General features: G+C 31.6%; 1 protein-coding gene across 3 annotated transcripts in view; it reads left to right on the forward strand.

Moving 5' to 3' along the window:
* Positions 1-15,833, forward strand: part of Tsc22d2 (TSC22 domain family member 2) — a 51,426-nt gene that overhangs the window by 21,612 nt on the left and 13,981 nt on the right. The window contains exon 2 of one of the 3 annotated variants that reach the window (XR_001202767.3): positions 429-587. The exons of the other annotated variants lie outside the window; for them this stretch is intronic. The gene's annotated coding sequence lies outside the window, so the exon portion shown is untranslated. The remainder of the gene's footprint in view (positions 1-428; positions 588-15,833) is intronic. 3 annotated transcript variants of the gene reach the window in all.

Genomic DNA, 15,833 nt, shown 5'->3' on the forward strand with positions numbered 1-15,833 from the left:
TGAATGCTCTTAAGCACTTAAATGATTTATATGGATTATAACTGCTCTAGACACCTGTGCTGTAAATCTAGAAATTTATAAATGGAAGTAGGCCAAATAATAGAATTCAAGTGCCATTCTGTTGGGCTACAAAACTGTCTATACAGGTTATATGGTGTTAAATCAGAATTTCTGGATCATGATCTTAAACCTTCAATTGGTTCCATTTCTATTTGACTCTTCATTAACAAGTATTTCTAATGGCCTGAAAGTCCATGTTGAAACTTAAAGTTTGAAGTATCCAAATCAAATATGAAATTATTTTACATTTAAAAGATAAAGTACAAAATATCAGTTGTGTGATCATGGTAAAACATAAAAATTTTGCTATAAAAGATTTTTAAAAGATATATGATTAAAACACTTTATTTACTTAAACTCTTTGCTAGAATTTTTTTTAGAATTCAGCATCGGAGGAGGAATGTGACATAATAATGATCGAAAGCCGAAAGTTTAAAAGTTGTGGTGCCCTCACATGGTTGGAGGGTTATTCTAGCTTCTAAGGACTGAATGTTGTCCACAAGAGTGTCTCATCAGGTCATAAATTGGTAAGACATAATGGATTAGATTTTATGTATTATACCTGATGTTATTGTATTGAGATGACTTTATGAACAAAATGAGCACATTGTATAACTAAGAGTATAGTATTAAATATAAGTTAAAATTGGAATTTTAAATACTTGTAGTATGTAATCTTTTCAGTTTTTATGAGGCTCAAAGCCATCTCTGCAGTGGTGTTTAATAAATACATCCATTTTAAAAAGAAAATGAAATCCTATGTTACAGTAAAATTATTTAAATATCGCTATCCCATCTGTTACAGACACAGCATTAGTGAAGAGTCCCAGATGTTTTCTAATTACTGTTCCAGGAGATATTTCAGAAATACTATATCTCTTTTAAAAATATCCATTTTATTTATAAAATATAGCTTGAATTAATTGTGTTGCTTTGGGAATTTTACTTTTTTCATGTTTCTAAAATAAAACCCAAACTTTTTTCTCAGGTTTTATATTGATAACTAGTAAGTTCAGTATCACATGAAAATATTTTAGAGATTAATATACATTTTTCATGCCCTGAAAATTAATTCCATTTATAATAGTACTCTCCTTAGGGGAAAAAAATTTAACACATTTTTGTATACTTTGTTATTTTTGCTTTGTTTTATATTTTGGTGGGAAAACAGGCTCCTGGAATGGTAGAATTTAGCTGATAATAAGATCTTAAAATCAATTCTTTCCCTTGTACAAATTCATACCCATTCTGTCTTTTGAATAATATTCTAAATTGTTTGTGATATGGTATTCCATAACTTCATGTTCATCATATTCTATAAACTAAAATGTCTTAAACTAGTAATTGCTATCAGAAGTAGCTTAGAAGGAAATAACTATTACCAACTGTTTCTCATTGTAAATACTTTTCTATTTTCTTCATTTTCTATAATTAACTGATAATCAGGAAAATTAATTTTTATAGAGTAGAATATTCATATTTAGTAATCAGGGACTTCAGAGGATCAAAGAAGAAGCCTTGTTAAGCACCAAAGTGATTTGTAAGCAAATCCTTTAACAAGTACATTGATCCTATTGCTTTTTACTAATACTTTGCTGAGATTCCCTTATAGGTGACCATTAGAATGATGGGATGGGACAAATCAGAACCTGCCCACTTTTAGTTCAGGAATTTGATAATGGAAGTGCTGAAGTGCTGATTGGATTTCTCCATAGAATAGTTGCGTTTTTTGCTACTGAGTGGTTACTCATTATTGGGCAGTGTACTATTTTTGGCAGATCATCTTATTTAATTTTTCAGAAGTAATGATCATATAGGTATTATTAATATCCTTCACAGAGAAGGAAATAAAAAGCATAAAGAGGTTAAGCAACTTGATCAAGTCACATGACCATTGAGTAGTAGTATAGGATTCAAGTCTAGCTTTCTAACTGGCACATGAATTCTCAGTCAGTATGCTGGTATGCAGAGTAACCCCTGGAAAATTTTAAGGATAGGTTAAAAGAGAATCTTAAAATCGAGTCTAGGATTACATAAATCTGACTGACTTTGATCATAAGTGGCAATAGATCATCCTGTATTATAAAATAGTTTTTGAAGCATTTAACAAAAGTTTTAAGCTGATTAATGTTTAAAAGTATTTATTATATTAGCAAGCAAATTGCATTCAAATTTAATGCTTACAATTATAAGCAAATGTAAGTGTATTATATACATATGTATATTTTTTAAAGAAAAGCCTTGGTACTTACAATTGTGTTGTATTTTAAGTGTACCCATTAAGGAACTCACCCTTTAATGCTTAGGATTTATAATTAGCAAATATTAGGAGGCATTTTAAAAAGCTTCTCTAATTATAAATAATTCTTCAAATAATGGACAATATATGTAAAACTCCCTTCTCAGTGCTTCACTGAGAACTTCCCATTTGTCCTTAGTAGTGAATAATTCTATTAAGAAACCTTGTATGCCTACTTTTAAAGTATTAGGCATATTATATTGATATATAAATTTTTGTTCATATCTTTTTAGTTATTTAATTTTACTTTCAGATGAGCTTCAAATATAACTTATTTTTAAGTATTTATACTAAAGTTCCTATGTGTCTAAATATGGCTTGAAATTAAATCTGCATTAATAAAACTGCTTTAAAACAAGTACAAGTGAAAAATCCATAAGAATTTGTTAAATTGACACCGTGGATCATATAATTATAAACTAATTCTTCAGTGCCATGCTTAAAAATGAATATACAATTTCAATGGTCATCAGAATATGAAAGTTCTATTTCAAGTCTTTTTTTTTTTGATAATACATTTATACCCCCAACTTCTTTAGTTGCAATATATGTGCTTTTTCAAAACTAAAGTTTAGACAATAGAACAAGAAAAATCCTACATAATCCATGTTTTTAAAACAGTTATTATTTCAGTGCTTATATATTTCCTTCTAGGTTTTGAGTACATGTATGTTAATAAAGCAATTGTGATGGATAAGTAGCTCTTATAAGACTCTCTTCTTACTTTCTTCATTCTATTAAGATGATATGGATGGTTTTGTGTGCTATCTTTATAAATCAAAAGCCATTTATATGCTCTAAGCACTCAAGCATTTCAGCCCAGGGCATTCCTTCTTTCAAATTTTCCTGATTTTCATCATAAAGTACTGTACATTCCCATGAAGTCACAGTTTAGAGTTGGTGGCCTTAATTGTTTGCAAATTTTTCCTTAGAACCTAACTAATAATTGTTTGGAAACCCCCATAATTTTGTGAAAACCACAAATATCCTCTGCATTTGTTATTTTAGCAGGAGGTTTGCAGGTAGCCAATCCAACAATATTACTCAGTTCTCCTTGCTGCTGATTGGCTGCTACCCTATAACCCATCTCAGGCAGATGCACCAGCATTCCTGCAGGTTGTTGTACTGCATGTACTTATATCAAGTGTTCTCAGTTTTGTTCTTCTCAGAGCTCTAAGATACCACCAAAATGCTCTGCATCTTCAAAGGCTTTATTAATATGGTATTTTTTAATTAAATTACATAACTAGAGGAAACAGCATAAGTAGGGTAAAAACTACAAAAATAGGCATTTCTCTGACCATATATGAAATGGATGACTTTTCACAATTTGCAGGTGCTCTAGGAATATAACCCCCATAAATTTCGGGGTTCCACTGTATTGCTAATGTACCTAACGAGTGTTTCTTCAGGCTTTTTATTTCTCTCATCCCCGTATGAGATACTATCCTTTCTTGTATAAAAGTGCAACAACCTTCTAACTTTATTATTTGAATTTTCTAATGTGATTTAACTGTACCTACTGTTCTTTTCACTTAGAAACTTTTATTTTCTTGTTATGTTTTTTCTTCTCTATCTAGCTGGTTTATTTTCTCTAGTATGCATTAGTTTTTCTGACCCTAGATAAGGATTATTTGCTCCTGAAACACTCTTACTGTATCTTGGCAGTTGGCATACCTCTAACTTGTATACCTCCTGTTTTAAACTGTAAGCTGTTAAACTTGGATTATATTTTAAATGCATTAAAGTCCTTTTAGTTTTAAACTGTAAGCTGTTAAACTTGGATTATATTTTAAATGCATTAAAGTCCTTTTAGGATGCAACATCACAAAATTTAGTATTTGCAAGGAATATCAGATGTTACTATATACATTTGTAGGCAAGAAACATTATATAGGCACGCATGGTGGTGTGTGCCTGTAATCCCAGCAGTTGGGAGGCTTAGTCAAGAGGATCATTGCAAGTTCAAGACCAGCCTGGGCTACAAAGTGAGCTCAAGACCAGCCTGAATTGTATAAGGAGACCCTTTCTCAAAAGACAAAAAAAAAATGTAGAAGCCAGATCACCTAAATCCTAAATTAATGTTTCGTGATATTTAGGGTTTGATCACTCAACTAGTACAAAGTATGTAGTCAACATATTAAGTATTTACTGTCTGCTAGACCTACAGATTATTTCTGACTCCTAATACTACTACTGTTACCCTTTGGAGAAGCTACATAGCTTGTGTAAGTCATCTTAAAAGGGATGGAGTTGGAATTCAAGCTTTGGTATGTCTTTAGATCTAAACCCTTTTATTCATTACTGGCTCTCAGAGGTTATCCTCTGAGCCTGGCATTACAACTTTTGAGTTGCATATGACTTTAGTCCTTTATTAAAAACAACTTGTCCCTCACTTGAGTCATGCCTACAATGTACCTTCCAACTTGTAATCTACCATTTGAACCTCCAGTGATGTTTACCTGAAAAAAATCCTGGGGGGTTTTTTTCAGCTTTATGTTTAAAACCTTCATTTTTTGTTTATTTGAGTTGCCTGTGTCATCGACAAACTACATTTTTTTCTTCATTAATAAAACCAGATGTAGGGCCAGGGATTTAGCTCAGTGGTGTAAGTGCCTGCCTGTCAAGTGTGAGGTCAATAATTCGATCCCCGATACCAAAAAATAGAGAGTAAAAAGCCAGTAATCATTTTCATAATTGTTGTTACTTACATCTGGTTTTACACTTTTTGTTTTGTTTTGTTTTGGATACTGGGATCGAACTCACGACCTACCACTTGGCAGGCAGGCACTTATGCTGCTGAGATAAATCCCCAGCCCTAAGCTCTCTTTATTAAGGAGATAAAAGTCTCTTGAGATCTGCCCATTTTTTATTGTATTCCAATGATAGATTCTATTAGTTTCTAAGAGTTTAAATAACTGCTTAATTTCTCATATCATTGTCCTGACATGCTAAAACTAATAATGTCTGTTTATACACCAGTTATAAAACGTAATTAATGGACTGAGCATGTGACTCAGTGGGAGATCACTTGCCTAGCATGTGTAAAGCCCTGGATTAAATTTCTAGGACCATATAAATAATAAATTTTTTTACTGTAATTAGGTAATATATTAAATATCATAAGTTATACTATATTTTCATACTTTTCTTTAAATAATGTCTAATATTATACGTAAAGTTTTATAAGTAAATCCTTTGATAAATAGTTCCCACTTTTAAGATTTAATTCCAGAGATAAGAATTGATGAAGGTAACAAAAACAAAATAATTTATGGAAAAATTAGAGAAATGAAGACTATTGATAAGACTCAGCATAGGCCCACCATCCTCCCCTCAGCTTTCAACTGTGAGCCTTATCTTTTGCATCACCCTTACAGTATGTTTTCATTATGATAGAACAGTACCTTCCTATATCTAATGCCTTCAGTAACACTGAAAAATAAATAAAAGATCAGTGAAGCTGTATGTTTTTTCAAAAGGTAGAAAACATAGATCCTTGTGGAAATTCTTTTACATTTCATCTGTTTAAAAAAGATTGACAAAGTAAGAGGGCTACAGAAAATACAGGTGAGACATAATACTTCAGATAGCAGTCTTACCTCTAAATTAAATTAATGTCACAAATTTCAGGTGATGATGTAAATGAAGAATTCATCATGAAAGATTTTATACAAACTGATGTGTACAAATGTAAAATTCTTATTCTTCATTATATAATTATTTAGAAGAATTTAAAGACATGGATCTAGATTGAAAGATGGAAAAGTTGTTAGATGTTAAACACTTTGTTACCAACATTGTACCTATTTAAATACAGTCTGCTAGATTGAAAATATGCTTATAACTCCTTAGATTTTCATCATAGTGGTATTTTATATTTTTCTTTTTTGTTCAACACCAAAATCTCTTTTTCAACTAGGAAATTCCGAAGCAGTGACTTACTAGGATAGTAAATGCTTTCAAAGCAAAGCAACACTTCATTCCAGTTTTTTTGTTAGCATCTGATAATATTGATTGTTGAAATTTTATGTAACTTAAAGCAAAACCTGAGACTCTGAATGAAATACTTCTATTGAAGTAAATTAATTCAGTGGCCTTTGGGAAAAAACCTCCCATAGTAATTAAGAATAGTTTATTCTAAGCAGTGAAACTCTAAGAACCTAAAGGAACTGGTAAATTTTATTAATGGTCAATCAACAGGAATGACATGTTTAATATCCTTACTAAAAATTTGAGTCTGAAGTCAAAACAATCTTTTATACATTTTTTACTGCATTGTCTTTAATATTCCACTAATTCGTTACTGAAACCCATATATATTTATAATATAATTAGAATTATTTTGAGTAAGACATAACTACAGAATGTGTTTTGTAGTAACTAATGATAATTGGTTTTTATGTATACTTCATTGCCTCAGGAGGTTATCTCTTACTTAATTTGTATCATAAGTTACACTAGGAAAATAGATCTTGTGAAGTATGGAAGTCCAAATTGATCCAAATAATAGAACTAATTGGGGTGTACACACCTCACATAACCCTTATAACTGTTTTTTAAGATAGTTATAATGCAACCTCATTTTACAAATGAGACTGACTGGTTTCAATCTGTTGACTTGTGAGGGCCACCCCACTAATAAGTGGGTAGTTCAGATTTAAAAATGGCTTTTAAACACTTTTTTTCTTTTTTTTGAGAATTAAGCTTTTCATTTAGACACTGCTGAGAGGCAAGCTCTTTATGTCCCAAAATGTCTGACCCCAGCATGAAGTATAGCTCAAAGAGGACATAAACCAAGTGATAGTAAATTGACAGGACACCTTTACTTTTCAAATATATACACTTTTTTCAAGTTTGTTGAAAATGTTTCTTTGTTCAGACCTAAGTCAATAGCAATTTTTAAATGTCTCAACTGCAAAACATTGATCTATTAAAGTAAAAATCAAATATTTTCCAATACTGTATTCATTTAAGGGGTGATGATCTTTAAAGGAGAAGAAGTTGTCAATTTAAAAACCTTATAATACTCTTATTCTGGGTTTAACCCTACTTTGAAACGCCCTTGAAAATCTTCATTTTATTACTATCTCTGGACTTTGCAGATAACTTAGAAAGGGACATAAAATAATAAAGGAGAATTAGGTAATAACCTAGGATAAAACTGAATTTTAGTTAGGTAACCCTGACGACTAGGCTAATATAATTGTACTTTGCCATATATTTTGTCAGGATTTAGGCTTTCTCTTTACCTTCAAGAAATAAGCATAAATGAAAATATTAGCTATAAAATGATGAAAAGTTACTGATGTGTTTTTTATTGATAGTTGGCTTTTGTATACAGATGTACAGTCTAGTTTTCCCTTCATCAAGTTTCATTGTAGAAATAAGATTAAGATAATTTATTCAGGAATGAGTGCTAAACCAGGAATGGTGGCAGGCACACACCTATTATCCTAGGATTACAGAAGTCTAAGCCAAAAGGATCACAGGTGAAAGCACAATGTGGGCAACTTACTGATGCAACAGACTGCCTTAAAAATAAAAAATAATAATAAACATTTTTTTAAAGAACTGGAAATGTAGTCCAGTGCTATAATCGCCAGTAGTGAAAGACAAAAAAAGAAAGAAAAAAAAGAAAAACTCTTTAGTCAAAAGAAATAGTATATAGAATGCATGAGTGCCCAATTCATAGAGATTAGTATAGTTCCTGCATGAGGATGACATGCATATTCATGAAGTGTTCCATATTTTTTAGCATCGTACCACAATGATATGTGCACATCCATGTTTATAGTGGCACAGTTTATAATAGCCAAATCTTGGAAACAGCCCAAATGCCCATCAACTGGTGAATGGATAAAGAAGATATGGGGTTTTTTTAAAATACAACAGAGTACTACTCTGCCATAAAGAAAATAAATTTGAGATATTTCTAGGTAAATGGATGCACCTTGAGACCATACTTCTAAGTGAAATAAATTGCACACCCTTGTGTAAATACCACATTGTTTCTTTGGTGTGAGAAACCGAAAGTACAAATAAAGACTAAAATGTGTTTGGTATTGTGAAATAGGAAAAAAATATTTAAATGGGGAAAACGGGGAGAGGGGAAAAAAGAAAGGAAAAGTTAAAAACAAAGAAAAACTGAAGACAACTGTTGTAAGTGGGAAGGGGAACTGGGACTGAAGGGAGGTTAGGGGAATGGGGAAAAAAAGTTATATCGTGTACAGGTACAAATTCCCTATGATAACTGTGATCATATTTACCTAAAATATACCAGTAGAACAGTTAAGAAAGAGGAAGCAAGTGTGAGATAAAAGGAATAAATAGCGTCCCTAAGGATAGTTTCTTCCCAAGCCCATCTTATTCCTTAACTCTTGATACAGTGGCTTTCTCCAGTAGTTTGGGCCCACTTACTATTCTACTCTGCATTCCCCAACATCCCATGCTAGAGATTGAATTCAGGACCTCACGCATCCTAGGTAAGTACTTTACCTCTTAGCTGTAGCTCTGTTACATTTTTTCATTTTGAGAGAGGGTCTCAGTATGTTCCCTTCCATGGCTTCAAACTTGTCTCAGGGTCCCATGTGACTGGGATTACAGGTGCACACCATATTCTCTTCAAACAAGGTCATCTTTTCCCACAATTTTAGCCATCTGCCAACTTCTGACCAACTCTTAATCTAAACTTCTAGGCCAGATACGGTTCTGGAGATCTGGATACCCATCTTCTGCAGTATTTCTGTATTTCTCAATGGGATTCACATTTCAAACAAAACTTAAGTTTCTTATTCAGTTAATTTTTCATAAACCAGAAAATTCCTCAAGGAAACAATTTCTATTACTACTCTTTTAAAGGAGAGTTAATCTCTTGTATAAAATATGTTAATCATAGTTCTTTCTCTAGAAGGCTTTTTTTTTTAACCCAGCTTAATTCTAAAGTACTGGATATATCTCTCCTTAATTTAAATTTTGTACATTCAAGGAAAAAGACATTTGAAAGTCGGGTATTGAAAATGTATTTTTTTTTTTTTTTTTTTTACTAGAATAAGATTTACTTCAGTCCCTAAATTATAACATTTTTCAAAGCTGGTTAACCATTAGCTTCAATCCTAGCAAACTAAAAGAATGGTTTTAGAATATGCACTTCACTTTATTTCTTTCTAGTATAATTACATTATTTAGGTTTTTGTTGGGTGTTATGGGTTAGAAATTAATTGGCAAAATTTGAACTTCTTTCTAATCCCTCTTGCCTTTTTTTCTATTGAGGCAGCACTATATTCCTAAGTCTAGGTAATTGACAATCATATACTATTTTCCCATCTTCAAGAAATAGTCTTCAGCATTATGGTGTCATTTTTAATTTGGATTTAAGCCCATTGGTGTATGTATACTTTATTCTCCATTAGTATGCTGTCATCAAATTACCAGTTGCTGCTATGTAAATAGTACAGTGAACTCTTTTTCAAGAGTTCTATGCATTCTTAACCATCCCTTTCTCACACGCTTTTTATTTCAGTGTGACTCAAAATAATCTTTTCATCCTGCCAGTTTATCTTGAGTGGATACGATTCCATGATCTTATACCATTTAAGTAATTTAACTTGAAATAATAGGCTATTAATTAATCTTTTTAGGTTATTTGGAATATTTGGATTGTCATGGTGATATTGCTGTACAGATTTCACTTCTGTGTCAGTCTTCAGTTTTTCCAAACTAAATTCTTGCATCTTTCAGTGTTTTATATAGAGTTTTATTAGTTCAGCCAGCTTTCTTTTTTTTGTTTTTTTTTTTTTATTTTTATCGGTACCGGGGATCGAACTCACGACCGCCTGCTTGCAAGGCAGGTGCTTATGCTGCTGAGCTAAATCCCCAGCCCCTAGTTCAGCCAGCTTTCAAATTAAATTTTTTGTAGAAAAATCTGTAAGAAAAAATAATTACTATATATCAGAATTTTACTGACAAATCATGGAATGATTACCTCAAAATACCTTAATTTAGAAATGTAAAGAAGGTAATCTTAATTTTTGTCTATACCTTCCTTGGAATTTTTGTTTTGTTTTGTTGTTTGAGACCTGGTCTCACTATGCAGTTCAGGCTAGCCATGAACTCAGTGTAGCCCAGGCTGGCCTCGAACTCACAGTGATCCTCTTCACTAGAATTGCTAGAATTACAGGCATGGACTGAAATAAAATTTTATTGTAATATATTTATTGTGTATATTTATGTAGCCTATTGTCAGATATTTATCACAGATTTTTATACTTAATGGAGTCTTTGAATAAATAGGAGTAACTGTACTAGGAATTATAAACATTACTGGTACCGTATTGTTAGGTGGTTAAATCAAAGACATGAGTTTTATAAATCACAAATATCACTTAGATTGATTGCAGAATTTTAAAATAGTTCCTAGAGAAAGTGGACTTGGTCTTCCCTCCTTTCTTCCTTGTTTCTCCCCTTATTACTTTTCCTGTCTGCCATTTTTTTCATGTTATGAATTTACATTGTCTAAGTACAGTAATGATTCCTTCAAGGCCTGTTTTCATCTTATACTGTATTTTTCAGTATTCTCCAACATGGACTGATCAAAATTCTTATGAATATTAAATTTTTTTATTTAATTATTGTATTAATTTTCACTTTGTTATTAATTGCCCTCAGAATATTCTCCCTAACTTTTAATACACATATTCTCATTTGCCACTTTCTGAAGCAGTTCTGGAAGTCCTTTTTCATGAATGCCTGTTTACATGTTGTGATAAACACAGTTAATGCTGCTGCCAAGTGCCAGCCAACAAAAAATCAGCCTCATAAACACATCACTGTGTACCCTCATTCACCTTATTCATCAGACCTGACACCATGTGACTTCTAGCTTTTTCCCAAAGTCAAAATGATTGTGAAAGGTGAATGTTTTGAATGAATTCAAGATACTGAGGCAGCCACAGCAACTCAACTAAAGACACAAGAGAACTTCCAGAACTGCTTCAGAAAACGTAAAGAACAATGGGCTAAGTTCAAAACAAGGGCAGGTGTTTTGAGGGAGGTTAATGGCCATGTGTCTTTTACTATAATACAGTTTTTTAAATTGACGTTCACCATAGTATTTTATCACACCATGCAATCTTGGTTCCATTTCTATCTGCCCACCTTCCCATATAACCACATTCTTAGCGTGTGTATGTGTCCTTTCACAATTTAATTATGTACACACAGAAGCAAATACAATATATATTATTTTTATACACTGTTTCTATCTCAATACATAAAAAAGTATCTTCATAAATCTTAATAGATATATATATTTCAACTGAATGGACAACCATTCCACCATTCATTTAACCAGTTTCCCATTGATAGAAGCCTCAATATTAAAAAAGTGCTGCAATGAGTAATAATTGTATATATACAAATAGCTATAGAATAAACTAAGATACAGGATTGATAGTTCAAAGTGTGAATAAAGAAAGCAGTCAGGTGCAGTGGTGCATGTAATCCCAACATGTTAGGTGGTTGAAGCAGGAGGACGATCACAAGTTTGAACCCAACCTAGGCAGCTTAGCACTTAGAGACTCTATCTCTAAAAAAGTTTTAAAAGTCCAGTATCAATAAATAAATAAGGGAGGAGGGTACAGTAAGATATCTGTGTTAAAAAGTGATATTACAGTTTTAATCTATATTTTTGTTAAAATTTTTTTCATATCTTGTGAAATGTTTTGGGCTTCTTGGTCTTACTAGCTTCCAGAAAAATCTTATGTTTTAGGGGAATTCTTCAAGAAGCTTTTGATATTTCTAAATTTTTAGGAATACAATTAAGCCTCTGCTACTCCAAAGTTTTAATGAAATTCTTATATAAAATTTTAATTCCTTGCATACAAACAAAATAGTTGACTGAACAAAAGGGGGAGTCTAAGCTAGAATAGAGGCTTTGTATCTGTTGCATACATTTTTATGAACACTCTGAGTTTATTTTTTTACCATATGAATCTTTTTAATTTAAAAAAAATCTTTTAAAATGATTGTAGATTCACAAGAAACTATAAAACAGCCTGTGTTCTCTTCATCTAATTTCCCCCAATAAGAACATAATTGCATGATGCATACACTGTCAGCCAGGAAGTTGACATTAATACAATCCACAACATGTACCCTTTTTTCTTTTTTAAACCTCTTTTTTTTTGTGTGCCAGGAATTGGACCTAAATTAACTCTACAAATATAAAATATACAAGTATATTGTTGAGCAAGATTTTTGTGAAACAGATAAATACCAATCATGTAAATATTTCTTTTAGTTTTTAATAGCTCTTAAAGCTTTCATCATAGGCTAGTTACTTTAAACCTGCTTGCTCTTACTAAGTTATAACTTTTAAATCACTTATGTTACTACTAATAAAAATCTTCATGGGGCATTTTTGTGGGGTTATTTAATCATAAAATGGTATTTGTTGTACATTAGTAGAATCAAAATACATAAAATCTTTAGTTCTTACCTTAATTCTGTTAACTTCATCTAATACTTTATTAACTATAAAGGTTTGTATTTGCTCAGAGGTAATTCTATATGAATTTTAAACTGTTGAAAGAATTATAATTTGCACTTAAGTGTTGTAAATATTTTTCAGTCCCCTCTTATATAACAATTGGTGGATTTTTTAAAAATTACAGTTAAGTCCCTGACTTAAAAATATCTGAGTTGTGACCTTTCACAACAGATACATTGTGTAAGACTTACTTTATTGGATTAGAAACAAATTTGACTTAGAATATTCTCCTAGAACAGAACTCATTCATAAATCAGAAACTTACTATATTTAACCTTCATAGGCTTGCTAAACTGTAGACTAACTGGATTTACTTGTAATCAGCAACTTATATGCTCTAAAAATCAAACAAGCTAAGCATGGTGGTGCACACTTGTAACTCAGGCATGCAGAAGACTGAGGCAGGAGTATTACTATGAATTTACCATGTCCTGAACTGCAGCAAGACCTAGTTCTTGGGCTAGGGATAGAGCTCAGTGGCACAGTGCCTGCTTGGCAAGCTCAAGGTCCTGAGACAAAAAAAAAAAAAAAAAAAAAAAACTAGTTCCTTTTTAAAAAAAAAATGTATTTCTTAGAGAACAGGCAAAATATTATTACATCTCTTACTTTGGGGAATAGGGAGAATGAAGATTGTAGATGATTAACTGGAAACTTTAAAAGGGTCTTTGAAAAACTGTAATTTTTTTGTAGTTTTCTATTTACAGATACATACAGTCTTAAGATCAATCTTAAGCTGTTTCTAACAAACTAGCAAAACATCTTAGATCTTAGCAAATAGGCACATTATACTGACTGCTCAAAGATCACCAAATAAGTACCTTTTCTAAGAGGTTGACTCCCTTATTCTCAGAGCTGGACTTCTGGGAATGCACTAGATAAGATACATGGCGCATTATGAACATAATTTAATCTTTCGATCCATATTTATGGTTTCACAACTAATATTTAGTGCTTAAAGCGCTCTTCATTTTTACAACTTGTAATTTATTTTAGGTCAACATTATATGCTATAGTGGCTTTTTTTTCCCCTCACAGACTTACTATTAGGAAGAAAATGTGACTGTTCTCGCATTAGTCTAGGTTAGAATCTTGTTCTTAGCATTGGCTTCAGTTCAGTTCACTCATTTGTAAAATGAAAATATTCCTCAAGCCTGTTGTTGTAAGGTGTCAGGAACAGTGTGTATCTTCCATAAAGTAGAAAGTCATTCATTTTTATTTTCCTCTACTTTGTTGCTTTGTTAACTAGCATTTGTAGTAGATAAAGTAGTCAAAATATGTATACTGGGAAAAAGAAGAGACATTTGGATTGTTAGCTGTGAGGTATCTGCCCACATTCCTACAAATTAAAAAAAGTTTTCATAACATCATGAAAAGGCAACCTTTCTTACTGCTGCATTGATACTATGAGTTTTATTTTTCTTGTGTGTATGATTGCAACGGCTTTATTTTAAACACTAAATTCAAGCTTATTTGTTATTTTGGGAGCAATTCCAGAAAATAAAAATTTGTCATATAGAAAAAAATATTCATATCTTCCTTTCCATAGCTATTTGTTTCTTCCATAGCTACAATTTTCGATTTATCTGAAAATGCTTATCAAGGTTTAATTTTATTGTGAAAGAATAGTCCATAATAAACAGAAAATTTCTCTTTTCTGTTTCTATTTCTCTCTAAAAATTAACCTTTGGCTTTATTAACACTTGTAATTTACCACAATAGTAATTTTTTTTGCTTTTTTTTTTTTAATTTTATTTAAGGAGAAAAGAAAAAAAAAGCAGAGAAAGGGTACAAGTTATACAGATTTGCAGAAAAAAAATGAACAGTAGGAAATTACTAGTTAATGGATTACATATTGTCATCTTAGAAATAATTGTTCAAGTCACAAAATTAAAGCTTGTAAAGTGGACATTCCATCAATGATACTGCAAACAGTTCTGTTCAATGATCCAATAAAACTCTGTGATATCATATTCTATCTTATACACTTAAATATACATGCAGTTATATAGTTTAGAGCACTTTCTTTTCCTCTCTTTTGTACAATGACTATTACACATTTTGGGTTTCATTGCTCTCACGGTTCTTATTACTTTTTTGGAAGAGAGTAAAACCAAATGTGACATAACAGAACAGAATCGGTCAAGTCAAAAGGGTGGACATAATAGATAATGTGAAAACATAATACAAGGTGATCAACAATGGTTACCATAATGCCTCCCTCTATCTCTAATAGAATTGCCTATACCATTAGTTATAATACAATTGAACAAAACAGTAAAGAACAAAACCGACAAAACCAAACCATTGGAGACATTGTAGGTCTTCAAAAGTAGATAAAAGTCAATGAGAATGGGCGTTATAATGAATCTCATTATCTTCACAGCTGATGCCTAAATTTTCGAACCTGATACTATCCAGCAAAACAGAATAGGGGAACATCAGTTAAAAACCAGATGGTGAGAGTAATACAGGGCTTTAAATCAAGGTAATGGAAAATCAAAGTGGGTTACTATAATATATCCTGTTATTTTTTTCCTTTAATTAAAAGGATAAAAATTTAAAAAAAGTATTAAAAAAGTAAATAATGGAGTGGAGATTGAGATAAAAGAGGGCATAACAACAAAACAGCACAGATCAAAACATAACCATTTAAGCAGAATAGTGTTTCACCACCAGATAATCCTGACCTAAAAGTAGTTACCATATTGTCTCTTTCCTTGAAATCCTTGAGTACAACTTCGTATACTGTAGCATTAAGTATATCAAAACAGTGCAAAACCATTTAAGAGAATGACAGCATTACAGAGAATTTAGAATCGAGTAACAGAAAATGAATAATGGTTTCTGTATAATCTCCTTGTCTTTAAAAGGTTTTTGCTTATACTATCATACATAATAAAATCCAGTAAGATACAACCTATTTAG

Source organism: Cavia porcellus, unplaced genomic scaffold, assembly GCF_034190915.1.
Source record: "Cavia porcellus strain 051 isolate PalLab524CR breed Dunkin Hartley unplaced genomic scaffold, mCavPor4.1 scaffold_5, whole genome shotgun sequence".
NCBI classification, from domain to species: domain Eukaryota; kingdom Metazoa; phylum Chordata; class Mammalia; order Rodentia; family Caviidae; genus Cavia; species Cavia porcellus.